The 25108-nt window shown below is 36.9% G+C and overlaps 1 protein-coding gene across 5 annotated transcripts in view; it reads left to right on the top strand.

Annotated features, from left to right (window-relative positions):
• LOC145662985 (uncharacterized) overlaps positions 1–25108 on the top strand; it is a 193133-nt gene that overhangs the window by 39480 nt on the left and 128545 nt on the right. The window contains exon 1 of one of the 5 annotated variants that reach the window (XM_081729084.1): positions 9955–10000. The exons of the other annotated variants lie outside the window; for them this stretch is intronic. The gene's annotated coding sequence lies outside the window, so the exon portion shown is untranslated. Of the gene's footprint in view, positions 1–9954; positions 10001–25108 lie in introns of those variants that run through there. 5 annotated transcript variants of the gene reach the window in all.

Below are 25108 nucleotides of genomic sequence, written 5' to 3' on the forward strand. Positions count from 1 at the left end.
AATATTTAAGTAGCATTAATTCATATACAAAGTTATTACGAATGATTCTTCGAATTACAAACACTAATAACTCATAATTAATGACACTCAGGTATATAAAAGTGGTATCAACGGAAGAAGAAACTCAAAAGGATTTTGTTTCATAACATAAAAATTACTTTCCACAGCAAAGGTGTTCAGAAGTTTTGTTACTCGATCACATCAAGCCTGTAGTCAGGTTCCTGCCATTTCACGTTGTGGTATATTAGTATATCACTATAGACTTCCGCATTGAGGACTCTAAGCCTGGCCTTATATATATCATCAACCTCAACTTACCCTGCAGTTGCCACTTATTGTGGACTTATTAAATAGCAGTCGCTACAAATCTCTTTGTCCTTGACATGTCTATATTTTCTTTAACCCTTAAGTACTCGCGCGGGGTGCACACAGAAACCCCAACAGGTAAATTTTGTGTTGCTAGCTAGAAGTACTGATGAAAAAATGTAATAAAATGTCTCAAAACAAGTACAAAAATCTAATTGCAGCAAATACTTTTAAAAACATATCTAGAGTCATATTACATTGTCTTAATTAAATAACAAAAATATTTTTATTGTAAAAAATAGTATCAATTTGGGGGTATATTGGACCCCCGCGCGAGTACTGCTCTCACAAAAAAGGGCAGGAGTACTTACGAGTTGTTTTAGATATCTCTCTCTTTCTAGTGTTCGACCTTAGTAGCCCCAGTTTGATAGAAGAGGGAGGGCGCATTTTGTGTTGTTGTTCATTTCAATATACATTATACCTTCTTTTTTAACAATCTTCCAAACTATTCCATGAACAAGTGTCTGAAGCAGGGTTGGCAAAAACCATGGTTTTTATTGAAAAAAAAACAAAAAAAAACGTTTTTTTTTTTGTTTTGTTTTGTTTTGTTTTGTTTTGTTTAAACCAGGCTTTTTGGTTTAAGTAATTTGCTCTATGTATTCATATCATATATGGACAGAAATAAGTTTGTTTCTCCTTGGTGTTATTATGCAGCAACCGGGTTATGCTGGAAGGGGTCACATAAGCTTAAAGTGGAATCCAAACCGCTTCTCGACTTAGATCCGAGAGAAATTGTCCTCCATTTGAACTCGGAACCAGGACTAATAGACCACAAATGCGATACGTCTGCCGACCCACTCACGAAGGACTCCCGATAAAAATATGTTGCACTGATCTTTACATACATGTTAATGTAATTGTCAAGAGTCATTTCAGAGGGACAAAAAGAGAAACAGTTGCACAAGTGAAACCATTATACAGAATTACATATGGACAATTTCAAAGTACTACAGAGTACAGAAGATCTAATTTAGTCCAACTTAGTTAACAACGACTTTTATTAGTCCAAGTTAAAGAAATACAATGACTTAATTTGCATATCAGTGAATAAAGAATAAAAATACGAATTATTTGAGTCCACTTTGGCTCAGACACATTTATACATAAATAGATACCAAAGATACTTCTGATTTCACTAAATGCTTCTTGTGGGATTTGTATGACCTCTCACCCACCCACCCACACGCACACAAAATACGGCATTTCGATGTATTTTATCAATAGTAAACATTATTGAAACGAAAGAATATTTAGAATTTTTCTTTGATTGCAATTACATAACAATAATAACAAATTATAAAAAAAAATCACAAACGAAACATTCATAAACTTATAAAAAAAAAAGCAAAAGTTAATTTTGTAGTATAATCTTTTTGAGTAATGAATGGTGAATTTAGTCTGAATATTATACGAATAATATACTGGAGTGAAATGTGATAACCCACAAATTTGTGTTCACCAAGATTTTACAAACACTTACACTTTTACGAACATTTTTCGTTTTTTGGTTTAAACCAGTTTTTTTTTTTTTTTTTTTTTTTTTTTTTTTTTTTTTTTTAACCAGCCAACCCTGGTCTGAAGTCTTATGGAATGGCTTTGTCCGTCCGTCTGTGAACAGGTATCAAAGCAGAAACGGTAAGAGATATCGAGAAGCTGTTTGCAATCGATTCAGTCCAAAAATAGGTTCCATCTCCTCCGTTCATACTGGAAGTGGTTCAGATTAGACATTTCCGATTTAAATATTGATTTCCATAGAGCAAAAACAGTAGAAGATATCAATCGGCTTTTTGCAATCAATCCAGAGTCCCGAGAATAGGTTTCATTTTCTCTGTTGAAGCTTCATTCAAACTAGAAGTGGTTCAGACTAGCTATTTCCGGTTTCAGTATTTACCGAAACTCAGAACTACTGTAAATGATTCATTCGTTTTCAAAAGGCTATATTTTCAAAAATGTTACACGTACAAACGGGAGAGATGAACATAACCGCGAACTCACTAAGTTTTCTGCACCCTCTACAAATATTCTGTATGTCCCCATTTGTCACACGTCCAGACCAGGCCCGTATTTAGGTAAGTGCTATTCTGAGCTCGAGCACAAGGCGGCAGAATTTTATGGGGCGACAAAATTTTGGATTTTTAAAAAGATTTACGAAAAAAGTAATATTTAAAACTAACAACCCGCAGAATCCTGTGCGAGCCGGAGAAAATATGTTAATGTGTTTAATTCGCTGTAATTAAATAGTTACTAATTAGCTAGTTATCTCATTATTTTTAAAAAGTCATCTTCTTCTATCCCCACCCCCAAGGAGTGAGGATGAACTTGAACATCATTGAAAACTAATACCGTTAAAGTCAGCGACCTCGAAAACTATAAATTCAACACTAATATCTGTCGTTTACTTTTAATATCTCGCCCCCTCCCTGGGGAGTGGAGTATGACCTTGAAGTTAAATTAGATTAAAACTGTCACTAATTAATCTCAGTAACCCCAAAAACTATGAATTCAACTCTAATATTGGTCATTTTCAATTATTTTTAAAATGTCCCCATGTTATTCTTATGAGTACTTTGTACCCCCATATATCAGCTCAGGTGTGACGTAGGGACCTGGAACAGGTTATTTGGATCATTTCTCAGAGCTTTAAAACATTAAAATTTCTTATCTCTATCTATTATGGTTCATCTATCACCACACCATAATCATCATTGAGAGAATTAGGCCTCAACAAGAGCTGCTGTTTCCTTGTTTGAGACAAGTTTGTGCGGAGGGGAAGGGGGTAACAAATTATTTACAGCACGGAGGCGCACAATATATAAATACGGGCCTGGTCCAGACTAGTAGTAAAACCTCGTTCCACACATTATGTAGCGTCATTCTGTCAATGGTCTGCACTGCAGCATCGATACTTTGGAAGTGGAGGTACGTGAACAAGGTCGTTAATGTATCCTCAAAGGAAGAAGTCAGTGTTAAATCAGGTGATCGGGGGCATGGAAACAAAGCTAGGTCGTCCTCACCAACACGCTTAATCCAGACATGCGGAAGCTCATCCTTTAGGTATTCACGAACTTGAATGTTCCAGTGAGGGGATACTCCGTCGTGTTGGAAGACAAAATCCGTCATATCAGCAGCTAGTTGTGGAAACAACCACAATTGCAACATATCCACATAACTTGTAACGGTCACAGTGTTCTCAGAGAAGAAAAACGACCCGTACACCTTTGTCTGTTTCACTGCGCAGAAAATATTCACATTTTGCGAATAAAATAACTATATTTCCATAAAATAACTATATCACCCATAAAATAACTATATTTCCTACCTTCTCACCGGAACTGGTCGACATTTCTTTTTATGACTGTTTCTTCTTACCAGGCACGTACTTTTTCCTTGCGTTAAACTTGTTAAACTGTATCACTGACACTTCTTATGCTCCTTTCCATCTGGGCAATGCGTCCGTCACAGTTCCATGGTTGAAGTTCTTGCTTTGGACCCCGGCGTGTGCATCTCATGGGCTGGATACTTGGCTAGTCGCTCCTTAGCCTCTTCACAGGGCATATGCTAGGGCTTACATGGGATGTAGATGTTCGCTTCTTTTATCCCATGGATTTGTCTAACACTTCCCACTATGCTGTCTATTCAAAACATGTGCAACCTTTTCTATTTGTACTAGAAACACAGACATTCAGCAACCAATTACCAACTAGAACCATAGGTAGTTCGATCACTGCCACTAGCAACAAACCACTTCTGCTTTTGCTGACACTTTTTCTTAAAAGAAAATAATTCGAAAATATTTATCCATGTAGTGTACAGCGTTTGAACGAAATTAAAAAATATGAAGTATTAGCAGGTCGGCTCCTAACAAGCACCACGACGATGCACTAACACATAGTTTTTAACTAAGAATCACTTGAGAAAAAAAATAAGTTCGTTGATGTTTGTTAGAGAGAGAGTGTGTGTGTGTAGAGCGGCCGTGTGTAATGTTCGACGAATGTATATCAACTGCCACAGCTTCTTTCGGTGCTAGGGTGCGTACCTATCGATAAACAAAAAGGTCTTTCTTTATTTCAAAAATTTTGAAATTCGCAACTTGGTTTGTTGTGGTGGTGGTTTTCGTTGTTCCCTTAAAAAAAGTTCGTAGTAACGTTTTAGCTTGTTTATGACCCATGTTTACAAAGGCAAAGGGTTCTGAATGTCTCCGATGTAAAAAAGATGTTTTAGCAGTTTTTCGAAGAATTTTAACTGTTAATTGCTCAGCCTATGTGTGAACCACAAGGACAGAAAGAAACGGGATCTATTGTTCACAGAAGTTGGCCTTCCGTTGCTTGCGATCGAAGCTGGTTGAATCGCAAAGTAAAGATGTTTCCTTTTTAAAGAAAAAGAAAATTATTTTTTGGCTAACTCAAATTTTAATATCAAGTTAATTGCACATAATTTACATATGTAATGATTATTGCTTCTAAGCGATTGTCACAACTTGTATATATGTAATGTATGTATTGATTTGGATTGTTGATGTTCTTTAGTTATACACTTTTTGATGACAACTCACACGCACACACATAGAATTTTGAAAAGCTTTAGTTTTGTACTTCCAGGACCAAGTTGTGGTTTATTACTGAATTTCAGAAATGTTTTGTTGATAGAATAATATTGACTCCTATCATTGTCTGGATTTCTTGTTCATTTTTGTACCTCTTCTTCAGTTCTTCGATTTGCTAATCTGTTCCAAATCGTTGAGATTTTCTTTGTTTATTAAAATAATCTCTAATACATACATACATACGTACACACACACACACACACACATATATATATATATATATATATATATATATATGTACTGTGGAGATTGTAATGCACCACTTGGCGACGAATCCACCAGACACAAAGCATAATTTTGGGTGGCTGTAGAGATGATCTTGATGTGAGGCACAAGGCCACATGGTGAAAGCCAATGTCTGGTACGCTTGAGAATGTCATTGTGGACACACTTTTCCTTGCTCGTGAGCACTTTCTCGAATATGGGTGTGTTGCGGTACCCATACAACAATGATCAATAGACTGTGATTCGTTGTTCTATTTGGCTGTCGACAATGTATGGTGTACCCACTTGCTCATCTTGTATACCTCCCCTATGCAGTACAGAGCAAGTCTAGGCGTTTCCTCGAAAAATACGCGAAAGCGTTCGACACATTCACCACACGCATGACTGCTGTCCTCTGTGACTGCCTTCAGGACTTCGTCATCTGATACTTGTGGTTGCCCAGTGCGAGGTTCATCATAAGGACTCAGATCTCCCGACGTGAACTTCTAGAGCCAATGCTTGACAGGTGTGTTCGTTCACTGAATGCTCCCCAAATGCTTGACGTATTCGTCGACTTGATACGGCTATTAACAGATCCACCTTAAAGTCATACAGGAAATAACTACAAACTAGCTGCTTCGATATCTCTATTTCTCTTTATCACTAGACGAACAGTGATTGCTGTATGCGCGCAGCGTGCCTGTATAAGTGTAGGATAATGGTCACATTAACATCTCATTGCTTTTCCAGTGCGTGAATCATTTCGCTTTTTTTCTGTGAGCGCTTCATCAAATGGAAAATCAAGAATGGTAAGAACTATTTTGGTTTCTTGTAACAACTGTTCACGAAAACAAAATGTTCTTGAGATTGAAGTTTTTAGAACGAACCATATGATAGTTTCCATATCATACATTTCTTGAAATGTCCTTATAGTTGGGATAGGTGAAGAGTAAGGCACAATACAAATTCTATCAAATAATCTTCTTCAACTATAATAGAAGAATTGTATTTGGATAATTCTTGACTAAATGCAGTAACAAACGCATATCAAATCGACATAAATGAATGGTCGAACTTGAACTCAAAAATATTTTCGTTTGTCTTTACCTTATTTGCCAGGCTCTTTAACTGTTAGTTAAAATTGTGTAAAATAGATTAAAGATATAGTCCGAACTCCAGAAATTGATAATTATTTATGTATTATAGAAATTTGTATGAAGAAATGCATACTGTTTGATAAATAAAAGGATTATAAGATTATTCAGAGATATGGGTATTCAGAAAAACAATATTTCCAAGTAAGAAACAGTGAAAAGCGGAGTAAGACTGAAAACGAAGTCCTAAAGGATAACTTGGAAAAGCTTATCTATTTTCTCTCATCATCAACAGATTAGAAAAAAGAAAGAAAAAAAATCGTTTACACATACCTAAAAAGCATCAGCAATGATTAAAAGGTCTTACAAAGTATAAGTTTCCTTTACGAACCCTGTCAGTTCATGAGAAAACTATAAGATTAGGGTTCAAAAGGAGTCATACGTTGGCATAATTACAACAGATATTTCAATCAGTATTAAAGAACATATCAAACACACCAAAGACAGTGATCTTCCAACTCCAGGCTTATCAAAACATTTGGAAGAAACAGGACAGGTGACAACAGATACACAGGTATTTAAAGTAACATATTCCTTTATTGAGAATTAAGTTTTAAATTATTTTCTGTCGGAACGAGACAGAATTCCGACTTAAAATAAAATGTTTCCGCAATGCTAGTAGCGTCATTGACAACATCTTTACTATCACAACTAAAAATTGAAAGAGGAAAAACCACACACATTTAATTTCTTTATTACAAGTCGTCTCACATCTTCCCAAACGAGGATATTGAGAGATACGCTTTCAATGGGGCTTTTATCTGTATTTTAGTTAGGAGGTTCATGTCAAAAAAAAAGTCGATATTAAAAAACAATATATATATATAAGTAGAAAATTATTGTGATTGATATACAAGTACATACCTTGGTTAATTTTCGTCATAGTCACCATGAACCTCCAAATATGTGGTATAACTTTCATATACCCTCTGGGTAAAAATCTGCCGCCTTAGAGTGCAGCTAGTCAAGAACTGATATCTTAAGCACTTCACTGTCATTGAAGCTGGGTTGTCACTTTACAAGAATCTTGTAGCTGTCATTAAAAAAATCTTGTAACCCGGTCTTTCTATTTACTGTTTACACATTACAACCCTCTGAAAGCACGAAAGATATGTTCATCCATGCAGCACTGCACTCTAGTGGACAAATAGTGAACCTCCTCATTAAAAACGTGTATTTTGGTGCGCTTCCCCTCCCCGTCCAAAAGAATCCGTTATTTCGAAAGCGGCGAAACTGTTTTTCTCTTTATATCAGCGGGAGAGCGATAGCAGGTAGCAAGCAAGACGACCCAGAAAACTTTACATGGTTTGATTCCTTGCAAGATGAAAAAAATGTTGTATGTCCCTTTCAAGACTATGTTTACATGGAGAAAAATTATACAGTTGCAAGCTTTTTACAGCTGCAAGATTCTCGTAAAGTGACAACCCAGCTTTAAACGCTTAGGTGCAAGTTCGGGGCTGTAAGGAGGATGATTGAACAATACCCATGAAATATTTGAGTTGACTCAACAGTACGAGCAGCTGTATATGGGCGGGCATTGAAATGGATCTGAAGAATTCCAGAGCGTAGCATTCCTTTCTGTCGATTTTGGGTGTCACGTTGCAGGTTATTCAGTCTTTGGCAATATATATCAGCTGTAATTGTCCCGTTTTCAAGAATTCCACAATAATCACATCCTTTTGGTCCCAAAATACGGTGTTCATGATTTTGTAAACTGATGGTGTTTGTTTGAATTTCTTTACTTTAAGGAGAACCAGAGTGCCTCCATTGCATTGACTGCTTCGGGTGTCCAGTGGCATACAATATCCGGGTTTCATGCACCGTCAGACTAAGAAAAGAGGTCATCCCTATCGTTTCCCCAGCGGCCTCCCCCCCCAAAAAAAAATCACGTGTCAATCATTGTCATTTTTTGTTCTTTGTGAGCGTTGGCCAGCACTTTTGTCATTCATCTTGCACACAGTTTGTGATAACCCAGTTTATTACTCATAGTTCGATTCATTTTTTTCACAGACACTTCTGGAACTCTTAGTGAGTAGAGTTATTGTGAACCGCAATTGAATCGCACTTTCTCGTTAACGCGTTCCACCAGATTGTCTGTGTGAACACTATACCTTCCGCTACCATCATTATCATGAACATTTGAACGCCCTTCCCGAAACTCGTTACACCATTGCCTGACCTTCCTTCCCTCCACTCATTACTGTTGGTCAAAAATTGCACATGATTCCCGGTGGTATCAACTGCATCCTGTCCTTTGGCGTTCAGAAATCGTATGACACATCTCATTTCACATTTGGTAGGGCTTTGTATTACAGCAGCCATTTCACCTTACTGCTACTCGCACATACGCAACTACACTTTCTCTGATGCACAGAATACTAGGACATGCTCCTATGCATGCTCAACTTCATCAGTGTAGCCAACCCCGCATAAAAAATATCGGTCTCTTTTTTGACATGCACCTCGTACTTTTGTGGAGATCCCAGATCACTCCTGATCAGTACTGTTCAAGCTTTACTTATCTTTTCGTTGTTGATAAATTTCCTTCGCTTCCCTGAGAAAATTTGGAAACCAAATTCTATTTACATATGTAAAAATTTGAGGCCATATCAGGTAAGCAACGATTATGCAATCAACGAACTTTCAGTTTTTCAAACAAAAGAAAAGTAGAAAATGAAAGACGCATAATAAGTCTTGAGAGAAGTACAATAGGTTCGAGTCAGTTTCATTTTAGTTTTATTTATTTTATTTTTTATTTATTTGTTAGAAACTTTAGAATATTTGAAAAAAGTGTAACTAATATATTGAATAGTAAACTTTTTACAGGAGTCAACACAACATGAAAATTAAAAGTAACACTACATGGAACTCCTTCTATAATATCATATTATAGGGTGCATGTTGCAAGTCAATTTGACATAAATGAAAATATTACTGTGGAAAGTGCTACATTATCTTCGTATTACGTATTTGGAGCTTTATCTATATTCACTGCAGTAAAGTATAAAGAAAAAGAAAAAATAATTAACTACTGCTCATTACCCATCGCTTTAAGAAAGAATGAGCTAGGGATTTCCCCTAGGAATCTCTTCTATTAAAAACATTTTTTTTAACCCTCAGCTTTGCAATATTAGTATTCCGAAATGTTAAAACATTAAAAGTGCCATAGTAGATATATTATGTATTGTCTGCGTAGATTCTGTCTACATCTTGCTTGCATGTGACTGTTATCGTGTCGACTTCTACGCGTAGACACATATCACTGTTTTCATGTTTAAACTCGGCTTGATTTGGAATACAGTACTTCCGACAAAAGCCCAAGTAGTTGTTTGGATCCTACTTTAATTATGTATTATTATTGTCTTTGATAACTTCAGTATTGCATTAGTTACTCAAAATAAAATCACATTATCCAGATTGATGTAATAACCTCATGGTTCGATGCATAAATTCTACTGTAGCTATATATTGAGGATAATTTTGCAACACTGCTAGTATTATTAGCAAGAATGTAAATGTATTATGTATTAATAATGTATACATTTTAATTCATACTACTACTAATAATAATATTAATTTCTATAACAACGTTTCCATAGTAGATAATAGCAAACGATGATTAGTGTAGTTCACCGGAACTCGATAGTGCATGAGTTTTGTTCTAAACGAAGTAGTAAGTATTCACTTCTTTATTACATGCAGTGATAGTTAGCTGAAAATTTTACCTTATCTTTATAATTATTCCTTAATATTCAGTAAATTCCATGTGATAATAAATATTTATTTATTTTTATGTTATATCTCTATTTCATAGCGTTACTATTTTTCTTTGTTCAAAACTGCATGTTATGAACTTTTCAGCGTATTTAATTTTTAATATTTCGTGAAAAATGATTCTTTCGAAAGAAAATATGAATTTCTCAATCACAGCGAAATTCAAACCAGTTAAATTTTGTTGGTATGAGGTCTTTGTGTTTCACATTTCTATTAAGTAGCAGAATTTATCTTCAAACCTAAATTATCTTAGGGACAAGGGTTAAAATAATGAGATTTAAAACTACCTGAAATGCTGATTGCGGAGGAAAGGAGAAAAATGTTGGCAAATCTTACCTGAAATGCTCCGAATATTAAAAAATCACCATTATAAAACTAAATTTCATCTGATGAGGTCAAACATAGTCATATGTACAAAGGCAAGAAAAGAATGTGTGTGATGGTTGAAACGAATAGTTGACTGTGCATTATGGAGTATCCAAGCTTTGCTTGATTGTTGTTTTGTCATTTGCAGGTACACGAATACCTAAAATTATCTTACATATAAATATGATTTTCACTTTATAGAAATTTACATCGTTATGGCTTGGCATGCTTGATGCATATCAAAGAAACCACATACTATTTAGAACTTTCCTAAGGGGAGAAGAAGTAAGAATTATGCGAAAAAGAGTATACCATATAAGCCCCTTGCGTTAAGAAGAAATTCAGCATGTATTATTTAAAAAAAAAAAAAATAGTCGTGCTAGAAAATTATCCTAGTCCCCTTTGTGTGGGTTGTTCAATTAATTATTTTTTACAAGCTATAATTTCATCAAGTTAAACTTTTCATTATCATTATACATCTTGCACAAAATCTGAAGATTACGTGGAAAAGTTTCGACATACGACAGTTATCAATCATGTTCTTTGTGTATGCTCCCTGCCGTATTGAGTGGATTATGAAAGTAAGTAAATATAAAACACTTCCCTCTACAAATGCTTTCTTGTAGCTTGTGATAATCTCCAATGCAACGTTATACGTAATATACTTAGTTTAGTCTTAGGTAGATAAAATTTTCAAATGGAAATCACAACTACTCTCACTAAAACATCGAGTTATCGCTAGTAATGTTTTTCTGTTTAACATTTTTTATTTTCTTTTATTGTTTTTATATCATTATTAATCAGGGACATTATTTATAAGAAAAAAAGTGGGTCATCGTGGCCTTAGAACACTGAAATGAAGCTATACAAGAATAGTGTTATATCGCCTATCTTACGACTGACGTTTTTGATTGTTTCAAGGTGATCTAATCCGTGTGTGGAGACCACATGAGGCAGTTGAGTAATCTGTCCTGAGCAAGACGGAACCATAATTAAACTAGAAACAGAATCTGCACTCATTCCTCCTAAGCGGCATCTACACCCATTTACATTATTACTTTATGTCAACCGTATTTGCAGTGGAAATAATTTGTATTCCCACAATAACGCAGTGCCACTCGTGTTTGGGTGGCACAGAACTAGTTCTGTGTATACTGGCGACTTCCAAGGATTCCTAGTTCCCCGGATTTCAACGTCATTGAGCATGTTTAAGACTGCTTAAATATCACTCCATACCTTAGAGCAATCTCAGAAAACACAACTTTGCTCTGAACAGTCATTGAACGTAACTGGACAGAAATACAGAATTGTTTTAAATAATGATAAACTTCAGGAGGTAATTTTGATAACAAATAAAAATAAGCTCTAATAATTATCTTTTAAATAGCACATCCTTTGAAAGATATCAGCTACTGGAAATTTGGGAAAATATATAGGCCTATATAAGACGATCTAGTTGAATAAGTTACAATCCAAAATGCTCAACTATTAGAAAAATATGATAACTGCAAAAAATATTTTCAAAATATAGTGATTCCCTTTAAAAGGTTTTCTTATCGTGATTAGGTTTCCTCTCAGTAAAATTCGATGGGTAGATACTACATGATTTCAGAAACCTGGTGGTTAAATGCTACCTGGTGCTTCCTGGTGGTTAAATGGTAAGTGTTACACGTCCGATGCGGGAGACGCGGATTCGATACCCGATGGTAGCTCATGTGGTTCGAGCTATATGCTAAGCTGAAGGTTCATGTTTCAGATATTCTCAGTACTGAAACGACATGCTAAATTCCGAAACTACCAAGCAATCTGCCAAAAACATGGATACGTATGTATTGTGTGTAATCTATCAAACTGCTTTCTCTCTCCGATTGTCAAGCTTAAAAATCCTGCTTTCCAGTACTTTACTAGAAATTTTTGTTCCAATGAATCACTCTCTAAAGTTTGTCCGTATTACGTGAAAACCATGTAAGTATATCCGCGAAGTAACTTTTAGCAGCTCGTATACTTCATTATATGACAATTATATGCTACTGTTGTTATCATGGGAGGACTTACACGTTAGTTCTAGTAGACCTAGGTATGTGTGCCTAATGAGCAGTATTCATAAGAGAGCTGTGTCATACTATTATCCTTAAATACTATTTGCTCTCTCGGCTAGTCTCATGTTTGATGAAGTTTAATACGCAGTCTCAAACGGTTATAGACTCGTGTAATTATTCTTCATTATCAATATAACAACTTATGAATCCGTAACCTCATACGAAATTACCTTAACTAAGCTGGTAAGCACAAAACAGTCTGTACGCTATACATAAATACCATACTACAGGGTGTCTATCGGTCGCGAAAGTCATGAAAAAGTCACGAAATTTACCTTTTGGGTCAAGTTTTTTTTAATTTATCTGTACAAATATAAGTACAGACTGAAATATTTTGCTGTGAAAACGTCAAAATTCACCACCAAAAATGTCTATGGTTGGTTTTTGACGCTACGAAATTGCAAATAAAGCACGCTTCTATCGCATGCATGAAAATTGGGCCTAATTCGCATCCAAATTCGCTCTTGAGAATGTTACGATATTTTATGGTTTGATAAAGAAAAGGTCACGAAATTTAATTTTGGAATTTTACTAGACACTCTGTACTAGCATATACTTCCTTTCTTACACAACACCAATTAACTTATCCTAATCTTTGTACAGGGTTGGCTGGTTTAAACCACCTTGGTTTAAACCAAAGAAACGAAAAATGCTAGTAAAAGTGTAAGTGTTCGTAAAATCTTGATGAACACACATTTGTGTGTTATCATGTTTCACTCCTGTATATTATTCGTATTATATTCAGACCTAAATTCCCCATTCATTACTCAAAGAGATTATACTACAAAAACAACTTTTGTTTTATAAGTTTATGAATGTTTCTTGTGTGATTTAAATAGCGAAAGTGGACTTAAATAATTCGTTTCTTTATTCACTTTTCTTACTGATATACAAATTAATTCGTTTATTTCTTTAACTTAACTAATAAAAGTCGTAGTGAACTAACTTGGACTAAATTAGTTCTTCTGTACTTTGCAGTACTTTGAAATTGTTCGTATGTAATTCTGTATAATGGTTTCACTTGTGCAACTGTTCATCTTTTTGTCCTTCTGAAATAACTCTTGACAACGATATTAACAAGTATGTAAAGATCAGTACAACGTATTTTTATCAGGAGTCCTTCGTGAGTGAGTTGGAAGACGCATCGCATTTGTGGCCAATTAACCCCAGTTTCGAGTTCAAATGGAGAACAATTTCTCTCGGATGTAAGCCGAGAAGCGGTTTGGATTCCGCTTTAAACTTATATGTGACCCATTCCAGCATAACCCCTTTGTTGCATAATACGAAGGCGAAACAAACTTATTTCTGTCCATATGTGATACAAATACGTAGAGCAAATTATTTAAACCAAAGAAACCTGGTTTAAAACAAAAAGTTTAAAGCAAAAACTTTTTTTTTAAAATAAAAACCATGATTTTTGCCAACCCTGTCTATGTATATAAAAATGAAGTGCCTTGTATGTTTATGACTGACTTAATAACTCCTGAACCATCCGACTGGTCTCGATCAAATTTTCAGCATAGATGAGAAGCCTCGGACATTTTTTATCATTTCACTTTGATGGTGCTGCAACTTAGGGAGTGGGAGGGAGATATAAAAATGATCGAAAATGACCAATATTAGTGTCGAATTCCTAGTTTCTGAGGTCGCTAAGATGAACAGTGACACTTCCGATGCCGTTTAAATCCAAATTCAGTCCCGTAACTTGAGGGAAGAGAAGATATATATATATATATATATATATATATATATATATATATATATATATATATATATATATATAGTGTCGGCTCCAAGTGGCACATAGGGGCTATAGCCCCCCCCCCCCTTGACGCTCAGGTAAACACTGGATAAAATGGGCTTCAATCCTGCTTTACAGTAGATAAAACGGCAAAATATGATTTAGCCCCTTCCTTGATCATATCCTAAATCCGCCCCTGCATATATCAAGGGCTTGGGGCAAAAAGTGGACAAGCCACAATATACAAATTTTACAGTACAGTGATTTGTAAGTTTTAAAAAATTCCATAATTCTTGTTATTCATTCTATATGTGCCACAATTTGTTACTTCACGCATCAATATATCATGAATACGTTACTGCAAGTTAAAGTTTGATTTACCAATAATTTTTTGTAAAAATCGCTATTTTAGGGCAGAAAATGTTAAAATTTGTGACTTGTCACTTTCTTGCGTAGAGATAACATATGAAATGAAAGTTTTGGGGCAACACTATGACATGCTTCATGAAATAAATTTTCGAAGCCATTTTTTTTCTGGACGAAAAATATTTATTTGGGCAGTTTTGAACACTAAAACGAAACAATGAAGTAACTATATACATTCAAAACAAACTGTTATACATTTTTTCTTGTTACACTTATAGTTAAATTTACTTTTTTCATGTTTGTATAACATTAGAGACAAACTCAATTTTGCCTGCCCTATAGATACTAAATAAGTTCCGCATTGCTCTCATCATCATCATCATTTGGCATAAGCGTTTGGAAGTAGGTGCTGTAGATGGGAGGAATGAATGGTAAGAGACTTGTTACACCTTCAAGTTTCTTCTTATTTATCCTTAGTGGCGCATTGTATTTTGGTTTCAGTTTATCCAATGAAATTGAAAGTGGTCGACCAACTCTGAGGAATTACACCTCTTTGTACACTTCGTTAACTGCTTACTTGATGAAAGAGCTGCAAGGATAATCAGCAGTAAATGTGAATGCAACTGCTGCTGAGAAATCAACTGGGCGTCCACACTTCATTTTCTTTGTCTTCGTCACATTTTGTAATCATGCTTCAACATTTAATGTCCTATTGAGTCATTCGTGTTACATGAAAAGGATTCTTTTTATTAGCTTTGGAAATGATGTCCATCCACATACTAGAATTATAAATTTGCTTGTGTTTCCGCTGAAAGTTCTCAATAACAGCAAAGTCTCTATTAGATAGTAGAATGGTGTGTCCTGATATTAGAAAGTAATGAGTTATTTCCTTGAAGTGCCTCTCCCTAATAAGACGGAACCAAAGAGCCTCATAGTCCAATTCTTATTCTGGCCTGGACAATTATCACTGAAAACAACAAGCTCCTCCACTTCGGGCTTCATGGCTATAAATTTTATGAAAGCACTGCACATTTCATTACAGCCTCTGCGACCAGTTTCTTCGCTCCACACGAACATGTAACCTTTCCCGGTCGTACAATCATGAATATTGAAATTGAATAGCCAAAGTTTCCGACAGTAAAAGGCAATACTGGTGGTGAGTTTTGGGACTGGTAAGGCCTGTTGCAAGTCAATGTCAATCACGAGTTTCTTATTATCTTTGCTCAGAGTTTCCCTTTTTAGAATGTCCGGCATGGCTTCATCTCGCCTCTGGTGCACCTTCAGATCATTTTCGATAGGTTTTACTTCACCTTCTTTGCCTTCTGATCTTAAAGCAGCAATTTTGACCTTCGACATATCATATACTTTGCAAGTATCTGACTTAGGCAATTTAAAACTAATATTATATTCGGTGCAAAAAAAAAAAAAAAAAAATCTACGATATGCATCTTGACTGACTGGATTTTCAATGCCCTTTTCCGCGCACCATGGTAAGTAGAAATCTTCGTACAACCGAAAAATTGATAAATCACAGTCAAAAAATATTTTTTCCTGATTATCCTATCTGCTGTAATGGCTCTGGTACTTTGGTATGCTGTTTATGTGATCCCTAACAGACTGAAGTCGATTTTCGTCTATTCTGTTTGGCCTGTTCCTATTCTTGCCTCTGCTATCCGCTTTGGGTGTTGTAACTCCACCTGCAACTTGAGAGACAATAGAATTTATTCTTTCTTTTGAATTATGCAATCCATGAACACTCAAGAACTCACTTTTATAAATTTTGATTTCCTTACCACTTACTTTAACTGTGTATTCGGCTGTAAATTTTCGTGAAGATTTTTTTTCTTTTTTTTCTTTTTTTTTTCTTTTTTTTTCTTTTTTTTTTTTTTTAAATATGATCTCTTCTTAGGGTTTACTTTAATGCAACCAAATAAGTAAGCATTTTGTATGTCATGGGAAGCAAGATCCCAAAATCCATTAAAAATGTCTACCTCTTTACCTAACAGTTTAGATCCACAATTTTTTGCAATTTTTTCCAAGAACTCGGCTAGAGACCCTTTTCTTTGAATGTTCGCTGAAGTATTCACGCCCTTCATTCCTCCTCCTCTTCCTCTTGGTTTTCGCATGTGACGAAGGACTTCGTTTTCTCCATCGCTTACGAGACACTTTTTGGGGAGTTATTTCTGCTTGTCGTGCAGTACCTTGCATATCATCAACGGGCGCAGGTTCATCCTGAAACGAAATACAGAACATAATATATTGCAACAATATTTAAAATCTTTTCACAAAATATAGCTAATATAAAAGTTTATTCAAATATCCGAGCACACGTTGAGCAAAATTTGCAGGTGAAAACACTGGCTTCATTTGAAGACTGCACAGAAGAAAGAGGAAATGTTAAGTTTGTTTTGTTCTGAGAAAATCGAGTCAAAAATAAGTCCGCCTTCCTCCATTGTGAAGAGCTTTTTTTTCACAAGCAGCTTTAAAAATGATAGAATGTTTCTTCCTTAGTGTATTACATTGTACACCTCAAGGCGTACACACTGGTAAACATGTTCCGAACTGTGACAGTTCTGGTTCCAAATAAATGGCAAAGTAGGTGCTGTATTCAAGGCTTTAAATAATGTTTCAATTCATATCATGCAGCAGGCGAACGTCGTCTTGAGTGATTAGGACTCAGGACACTAGTACCACTTCCTGATTAAAGAGGAGAGCCTAGAGTAAGGAAAAACCCTTCCATGTGATTTGCATTTTTTAATTGTTTCATGCGAGTATTTAGAAGTACAAGAACATCACGTCCGATAATTTAATGTTATGATTGCTAAGGAAATCAAACCTAACTAATCTGGAGTTATGAGTAGAAGAAATTCTTTCTTTACTTCAGACATTCCACTTTTCTTAACCAAATGATTCACTAGCCCAGTAAACTTAAAAGAAAATGAACATGTCGTCGATCTCTGCAGCTATCATAGCAACATTATAATATAAGCCACAAGCTACATAAAACTCAAGAAGTTTCGATATAATACTATGAATGCCACACTTTATAATATGATTTAATTACCTGGCTCGATGTTGATGCATTGTCTGCGGACGGTTCGTAATCTGAGTCTTGATCTGTTATGTCATTAAACACGCTCAAATCTCCGCCATTTTTTCTCTCCAAATCATTATAATTGAACAGTTTTCTTCTGCTCGCAGCATTATCCCAGCTGCAGGACGCCATCTTTCTCTGTAGCATGTCATTGTTTTTATCAAAAAAGAAATAAAAACCTTTTGAGCAACAGCGTGACTTTCACAATAATACTGCCATCGGGTGGGAACCTGACGAAATATATATTTAAAAATGTAAATATACTTACAATACACCATTTAAACAAATAAAAGGATTTTCACAAAATTGTGGCTTGTCCACTTGTTGCCCCGAGCCCTTGATATATACTATATATATATATATATATATATATGATCGAAAATACCGATATTAGTATTAAATCCATAGCTTTCGGGGTCGCTGAGATGAACAGTGACACTTCCGATGACGTTTAAATCCAAATTCACTCCTTTATGTCCAAAATGAAACATATTCTTCCCGTACGAAGAATGGGTATTTACTAATCTGTTTAAATTTATACGTCTCGTACTTCCATACCTAATCAACTCCTATATCGACACCACGCTATGCACAGCATTATCCATGAACTAACAAAATTACAAATAACAATTCTTCAAATGTTTCTTAACAATTGAACTAAGTGGCGTTAACAACTTGGCCTTGTTTGCCAACTCTGCAACCTGGCACCAATAACTTGGCCTTTCACACTAACCCTACAATGGCAAGCCCACGCAACTTTAGTGCCTTGACTGGTGGGGGCAGCCTTGAAATCTGAACTGATTACTACTGTGGCTCGAATTCCACCTTAAATGGTAGGTCCACTTTTCATATAGCCTTTGTGCTTAAAAGAGAGCTAAACTCCAGCCAATCTAATGTAGGAGCCGCGGTGGTTCAGTGGTAGAGCGTTCACCTCTGATGTATGGAGTTCTTGGTTCGATCCAGCTCGCGCCAACTGAGCTTTGTGGTGGACAAACACCGTGTGCGCGTGGGTTTTCTCAGGGTTCTCCCATTTCCTTCATTCCACCATTTCATTCATTTCTCATCATCACCGTCTCCTTTAGCCTAACCAGCATAACCCTGAGACGTAAGACTTAAACCTAAAATGCCGTTTTCGTACAATATATGTTTTAGTGTGATGGAATTTGAAGTGGGGAATAGGCGACATGAAACATTCTTGTATATTTTAACTGTTCTCCTACCTAATGCTGATTTGTGTTCTACTGTTATAATACATGCTTACTTAGCGTTTAAGGAATGTTATTATGCAGATGAAACTGCGCTACTCTTTTCTTCTCTTTTTTTTAAAAAAAATGTACTGTATATTTAGTGTCACGAGAAAAGCCGATCAATCAGCGCGGGAGTTTTTCGTGGTTGCTCGTAAAAGGAAGGAATAGGGTACAAAGAAAAAAAGTTTTCATGGTCCTTCAAGGTGAACAAGCACATCTCTATATGTAAAATATTTATGTGAAGTTCGTTTCCTAACACTCGGTTCTAAATATGTTGCTTATCTTGCCACAGAAATGAATTTATGTATATTTCGACATGTCATTTATTCTTTGTTGCATTACAGAAATTTGCACTGGATGGAAGATATGAATTTATAGATTGGCGAACATTATTTCTCTGTTAGACCATGTATTAGAAAGCGAAATTAATGTCAAATAGAGAAGACGTGGTGAGCATAAACAAAATATCGATTAAGCAAAGCGACTTGGATAAGATGTTACTAAATAAAACGTCAAAATTTTATTCTTATTTATATTCGTAAAAATGAAGATTGATTTGTTTGGTATACGGATCTAAGCCGCTGGCTTGACATACTTCTAAATAACTATACTCAAGAGACCGTAGACTATTTTCACTTTTGATATTTATTCTAAGCGGGCGCGGAGGAGAGTTCAATGGGAAACAGCAGGTTTAAAAGTTATACCAAAAATAGAGTATCATAAGTTCATCATGTAACGATGATAAAACTTAATATGTGAACTCATTTTTGAAAGTAGACCTACCACTTAAATCTAAAACCTTTAGGGATAAAACATCCTTATAGGGGAAGGAGTAACATCTAAATACAATAAACATTACGGATATTAGTGTCGTGTCCTTAGTTTTGCCAAGATACCCCTGCCAAAATTAAGGGGGTGGCCCTAAGTACCTCTAGATCATTGACCCTGGGCCAGGGACCATGGGTCCTGAGGCATTGACCCAGGGACCAAAAGCGAGACCAAGTGCTGCCCTTACCACTAAAACAGTCTATACACATCGGACGTTACGAGGAGAGGGGGTTCGGATTCTACGGTCAATCCCCTCCATAGCTCTTTCTTTCATTTCTGCCTTAAGGGTCTTCAATACAGCGAAATAAAACAACCGCTTTAGAGTTTTTCTGTAATATCTCCAAAACAAATAAAAATATTCGAAAAGCAGAAACGGAGTGAACTAGACAATACGATTTTGCATGTGATACCTTTACCACAGTTCACGTATCTGCTTTTGGTATGCCGCTATTTACAGAATCCGCAAAAAATACTAAATCTATCTACTGTTGCAAATCGGAAGTAGATAGATGACTTGTGATAATGGTATCACATGCAAATTCATATTGTCTAGTTCACTACGTTTCTGCTTTTCGAATATTTTTTATTTGTTTTGAAATTATTACAGAAAATCTCTAAAATTAGCGGTAGTTTAATTTCGCAGTAGTGAAGACCCTTAAGTTAACGTACAGGCTGTCTGTAGTTTGTGATTGATTACTTGATCACGTATTATTACTGTACAATTCCCCTGACGTCTTGCTTCTTCGTTTTCCTCAATTATCTGACTATTTTCACTTGCGCTTATCCGCCCCCTCTTCTGTCGTTATGTACTACGCCTCTGCCCTCACTAATGTTAGATTGCAGTATATATTTAACTGTGCTTCTATGGATATTTGCGTCGAACTCGCGCCATATTTCGTCTCATCCGCAACGTGTTATGTTGGCAGTGGCCCTTACTCTTCCCCCCATAAGTACGGAACGGTTGCGATCGAGGGTTTTTCCCGCCTATGGATTTTCGTGTTCACTAACACATCGATTGACCATAGTCTCGTTCCACATTTCGTGTGACACCAGAAAAGGTTTCCTCGTAAGATAAGTTTGACTGATTTAATGCATTTTAGCTTCACTAAGCCTTAGTAAGCTTTAAAATGTAAAAAGGTGTGCGGGAAAATGATATGGTTAAATTATTGAAGCATACAGCATTTACGAGTCTCAAAAATTTAGCACCCTTGATGTTTAGTGTAAAGATTGACCACTAAATGATACGAGATGAAATTTTCGTGGCGATATACAAGACATCGCCTTCACCAACGCTTTTTCGAGACAATACATCCTCACTCTTGTAGCGTTGGCAATCCTAGTGTAGTGGTCGGTGTGCGAGGTTCCGAGTTTGTTTCACGGTGGGATATCACTACAGATCCCGTTACTTTAAACTGTACTGACAAAGAACGTAAATACGAAGCAACCAGTCGAATCTTCTAGAGGGAGAAACGACTTTCAAGTTTTCTAACCATGCTAATCCGACGGATATCAGAAAGGTTGTGCCGGATTATCGAAATCGATGGATTTTAAAATAGTACACATTACATGACATGAAGAGTATACAACCTCTCGGTCATCCGGCAACTGTCCGTTCACGCTCGCAAAAAGGGTCCGCGGTGGCTCAGTGGTAGAGCGTTCACCTCTGGTGCGTTGGGTCCTTGGTTCGATCCCAGCTTGCGCTAAGTGAACTCTGTGGTGAACAAACCGTATGCGTGGGTTTCCTCGGGGTTGTCTCGTTTCCTCCCACTTTCTTCATTTCATTCATTTCTCGTCATCACCGTATCCTTTAGCCTAGCCGGCATAAGGGTGGGACGGAACACTGAAAGATTTCATTTCATTCTACGCTCGCAAAGAGTTTGCCACAAAATGCCGAATTACTGGATGGGCTGGAATAACACACGTCCGGGTTACAGGGAGTGTACTGTATGTTATTACTTCATAATCTCATGCTTCATGCAAGTTCTAGATTTTTTCTTTATTTTCAAGGATTAAAAAAAATGCAACTTGATAGATAGTTCTGGCAATCCAGTTCGCGCAAATTCAAGGAATACAATTCTGTTAAATGGAATTATAAGATTTTAAGTTATCGTGTATATAAAGTTCAGCAATTTAATGTTAATAAGTTTAATTTTTTAGTTTGTATGTTCGTTCCTTTACATCATAAAATCCGAACCACCGTGATTCGCTCAGTGTTCTCCCTCTGGGAATCGAACTCGGGATCACTTGTATCAAAGTCACGGGCGCGAGCTACTAGACCAGCGGAAATGGCATAACTTTTTGGTTGGTAATAAAATATAGAACTGACGTGATACATGCACAGAAGTAATGTACTGTATGTTTGTTTTAATTTTTTAGTTTGGGTTTGCAGTTTTAGAAGATTCATATGATGATAGCACTATATAAGTCTGGATTTTTGTGTATGTAAAGTGTGGGACCATATTCAGATCTTGTAGGTCCTAAATTGTATTTGGTCTAGGAATTAATTCGTGCGGGTGGACAAGAGATGGCGCAACGAACGGAGCGTCCCACAGTTCCGTGTATCCACACATGTGTTGCAAACCCCTGTCATCGCGTATCGTTCGTAGTATAGGACAGTGGATTAAAGCGTCAACAACACCAGTTTGTAGTTAAGTGAACACGCCGCAACTTGTTCCTGATAAAGTGTTTTTGCGGGGTGTCCTGCTGCATTACTTTAACATGCAGAAAAGTGCGACTGAAAGTCATCGTATTTTGGTGGAAGTGTATGGTGACCATGCTCTAGCTGAGCGAACGTGTCAGAAGTGGTTTGCACGGTTTAGAAGTGGTGATTTCGGCTTGGCAGACCAAGAGCGAGCTGGACAACCAAAAAAATTTCAAGACGAAGAATTGACAGCATTGCTCGAGCAGGATTCGTGTCAAACGCAGGAACAACTTTCAGCAGCATTAGGCGTTGATCAAACAACAGTCTCCAAACGCTTGAAAGCCATGGGAATGATTCAAAAGATGTCACATTGGGTTCCACATGAATTGAAAGACAGAGACGTTGAAAGACGAAAAACCATTTGCGAATTGCTGCTTCAACGACAGAGCATAAAGGGGTTTCTGCATCGAATTATTACGGGTGATGAGAAGTGGATCCATTACGAGAACCCTAAACGAAAAAAGGCCTGGGTGAAACCAGGTGAACCAGGTCCATCACAACCAAAACGAGATATTCACTGTGCAAAGGTTGTGCTGTGCATATGGTGGGATATGAAAGGTGTGGTGTACTATGAGCTGCTGCAACCGGGTGAAACTATGAATGGAGAACGTTATCGACGACAATTAATGCGTTTGAAGCAAGCTCTGGCCTGAACACGACCAGAATGGGAGAACAGACATGATAAACTTATTGTTCAACATGATAACGCTCGCCCACATGTCTCAAAACCGGTCAAAACCTATTTAGAAAATGTCGGATGGGAAGTTTTACCCCACCCGCCGTATTCACCAGACGTTGCTCCTTCGGACTACTACTTGTTCTATTGCATGAACAACGATTTGATTGGACAGCGGTTTACTTCTTCAGAAGATATCGAAACATGGGTCTCTGACTGGATCACTTCCAAGGATGAGGACTTCTTTCGCCACGGAATCCGTACATTGCCTGACAGATGGGCGAAAGTGGTGGCTAGCGATGGACAATATTTTTCTTAAGGTATTTATGTATTTTGTGTTTGTACTACAGCTTCAATGTGTGCGTACCAACCGCACGAATTAATTCTTAGACCAAATATAACCTATCAATCGTGAGTATATAGTCTTTAACATTGTATCGTCGCAATTAAAATATTAACGTTTCCGAATTCCACTTACAGCTACCGTGACGATAAGTGTTATTCCAGGATTTATATTTAATTTCACTAGACAAATGCCTAACCTAGATAATACTTCTACATACAAGATATATACTCAACAATAAAATCATAATGACCACCCGGTATTTTTGAACGAAGTTGTTAAACTGGCATGAGTCACGGTGCCCATCAGAACCACTGGCCAGATAGTGACTGTAATCTTACTCCATCAGTCATTGTGGTAGTTGTGCTTAGAATGTGGAAGGTCAGCGATGTATCAGAGTTTGATAGGAGCCAGATTATAATGGCCTAACGGCTGGAAACAAACACCTAGGAAATAGCGCGATTTGTAGGGTGTTCGCGAGCTACTGTAGCGAGCAAGGATGGGAAAAGAATGGTGAAAGCACACCAAATGGCAAGATGTATGGCGACCATACCTCATTAATAATGGACATCGTAGACTCTTGACGTTGGGAAACAGGCCAGGGTGTAAGCGTGGCACAATTAAAAGCAGACTTCAACAGTGGAGAAAGCACGTGTGTCTGAACACACAATTCACCGTGCACTGCTAGATATGGGCCTCCACAGCCGACGTTCCACACGTGTATCAATGTTAACCGCACAGCATCATCGATTCGACTGGAATGATGAGCATGTGCGTATCGTCATTGGACTGCCGAGCAAATGACGCAACATTGCATGATCTGAAGAATCACGATACTGCCTTCATCATATCTATGGGCGGTTTCCGTCTCTTCCAGGGGAGCAGCTACCGAGAGTGCACAGTAGAATGATGACAGGCCAGTGAGTTAAGGAAACTTCATATTGTCATTCATGGGCCCAGTAGTGCGTGTGGAAGGCACCGTCATGACTCCTAGTTATCGGGATATTGCTGATCATGCATACCCATTCATATCTGCCATGTTTCCAGCTGGCATTAGCATCTTTCATCAGGATAACAATCCTTGTCGTAAGCCAACGTTTGGTATATTTGTTCGAGATTCACCGCTATGGATCTCAATTGCTGCAATGGTCCCCAAATTTACTCCATCTAAACTCAATTTATCACCTTTAGGATGTGATTGAACATCAGATCGAGCTTATCACCCCCTCCACTCAAGTGCAGAAATGAAGTGAATTGTGTGTTCAAATGCGGTACACAGTGCCTCCAGCCACCTAACAAGGCCTTATTGCATCCACTCCAAACTGCACTTTTACTGTCTTGGAGCCAAAAGTGTACATAACAGATATTAGGTAGGTAGCCATAATGTTTTGGCTGATGAGCGCATATATATATATATATATATATATGCGCTCATCAGCCAAACTATATATACGAGGCTTGGTTAAAAATAACTGGACTGGCAACCCTGTCAATAGTATAGATGGAACAGTGGGAAGCGCATGTGCACAGAGCTACCTTGAACTTT

This window comes from Thermobia domestica, chromosome 10, assembly GCF_964235325.1.
Source record: "Thermobia domestica chromosome 10, izTheDome1.hap1.1, whole genome shotgun sequence".
Taxonomy (NCBI): Eukaryota; Metazoa; Arthropoda; class Insecta; order Zygentoma; family Lepismatidae; genus Thermobia; species Thermobia domestica.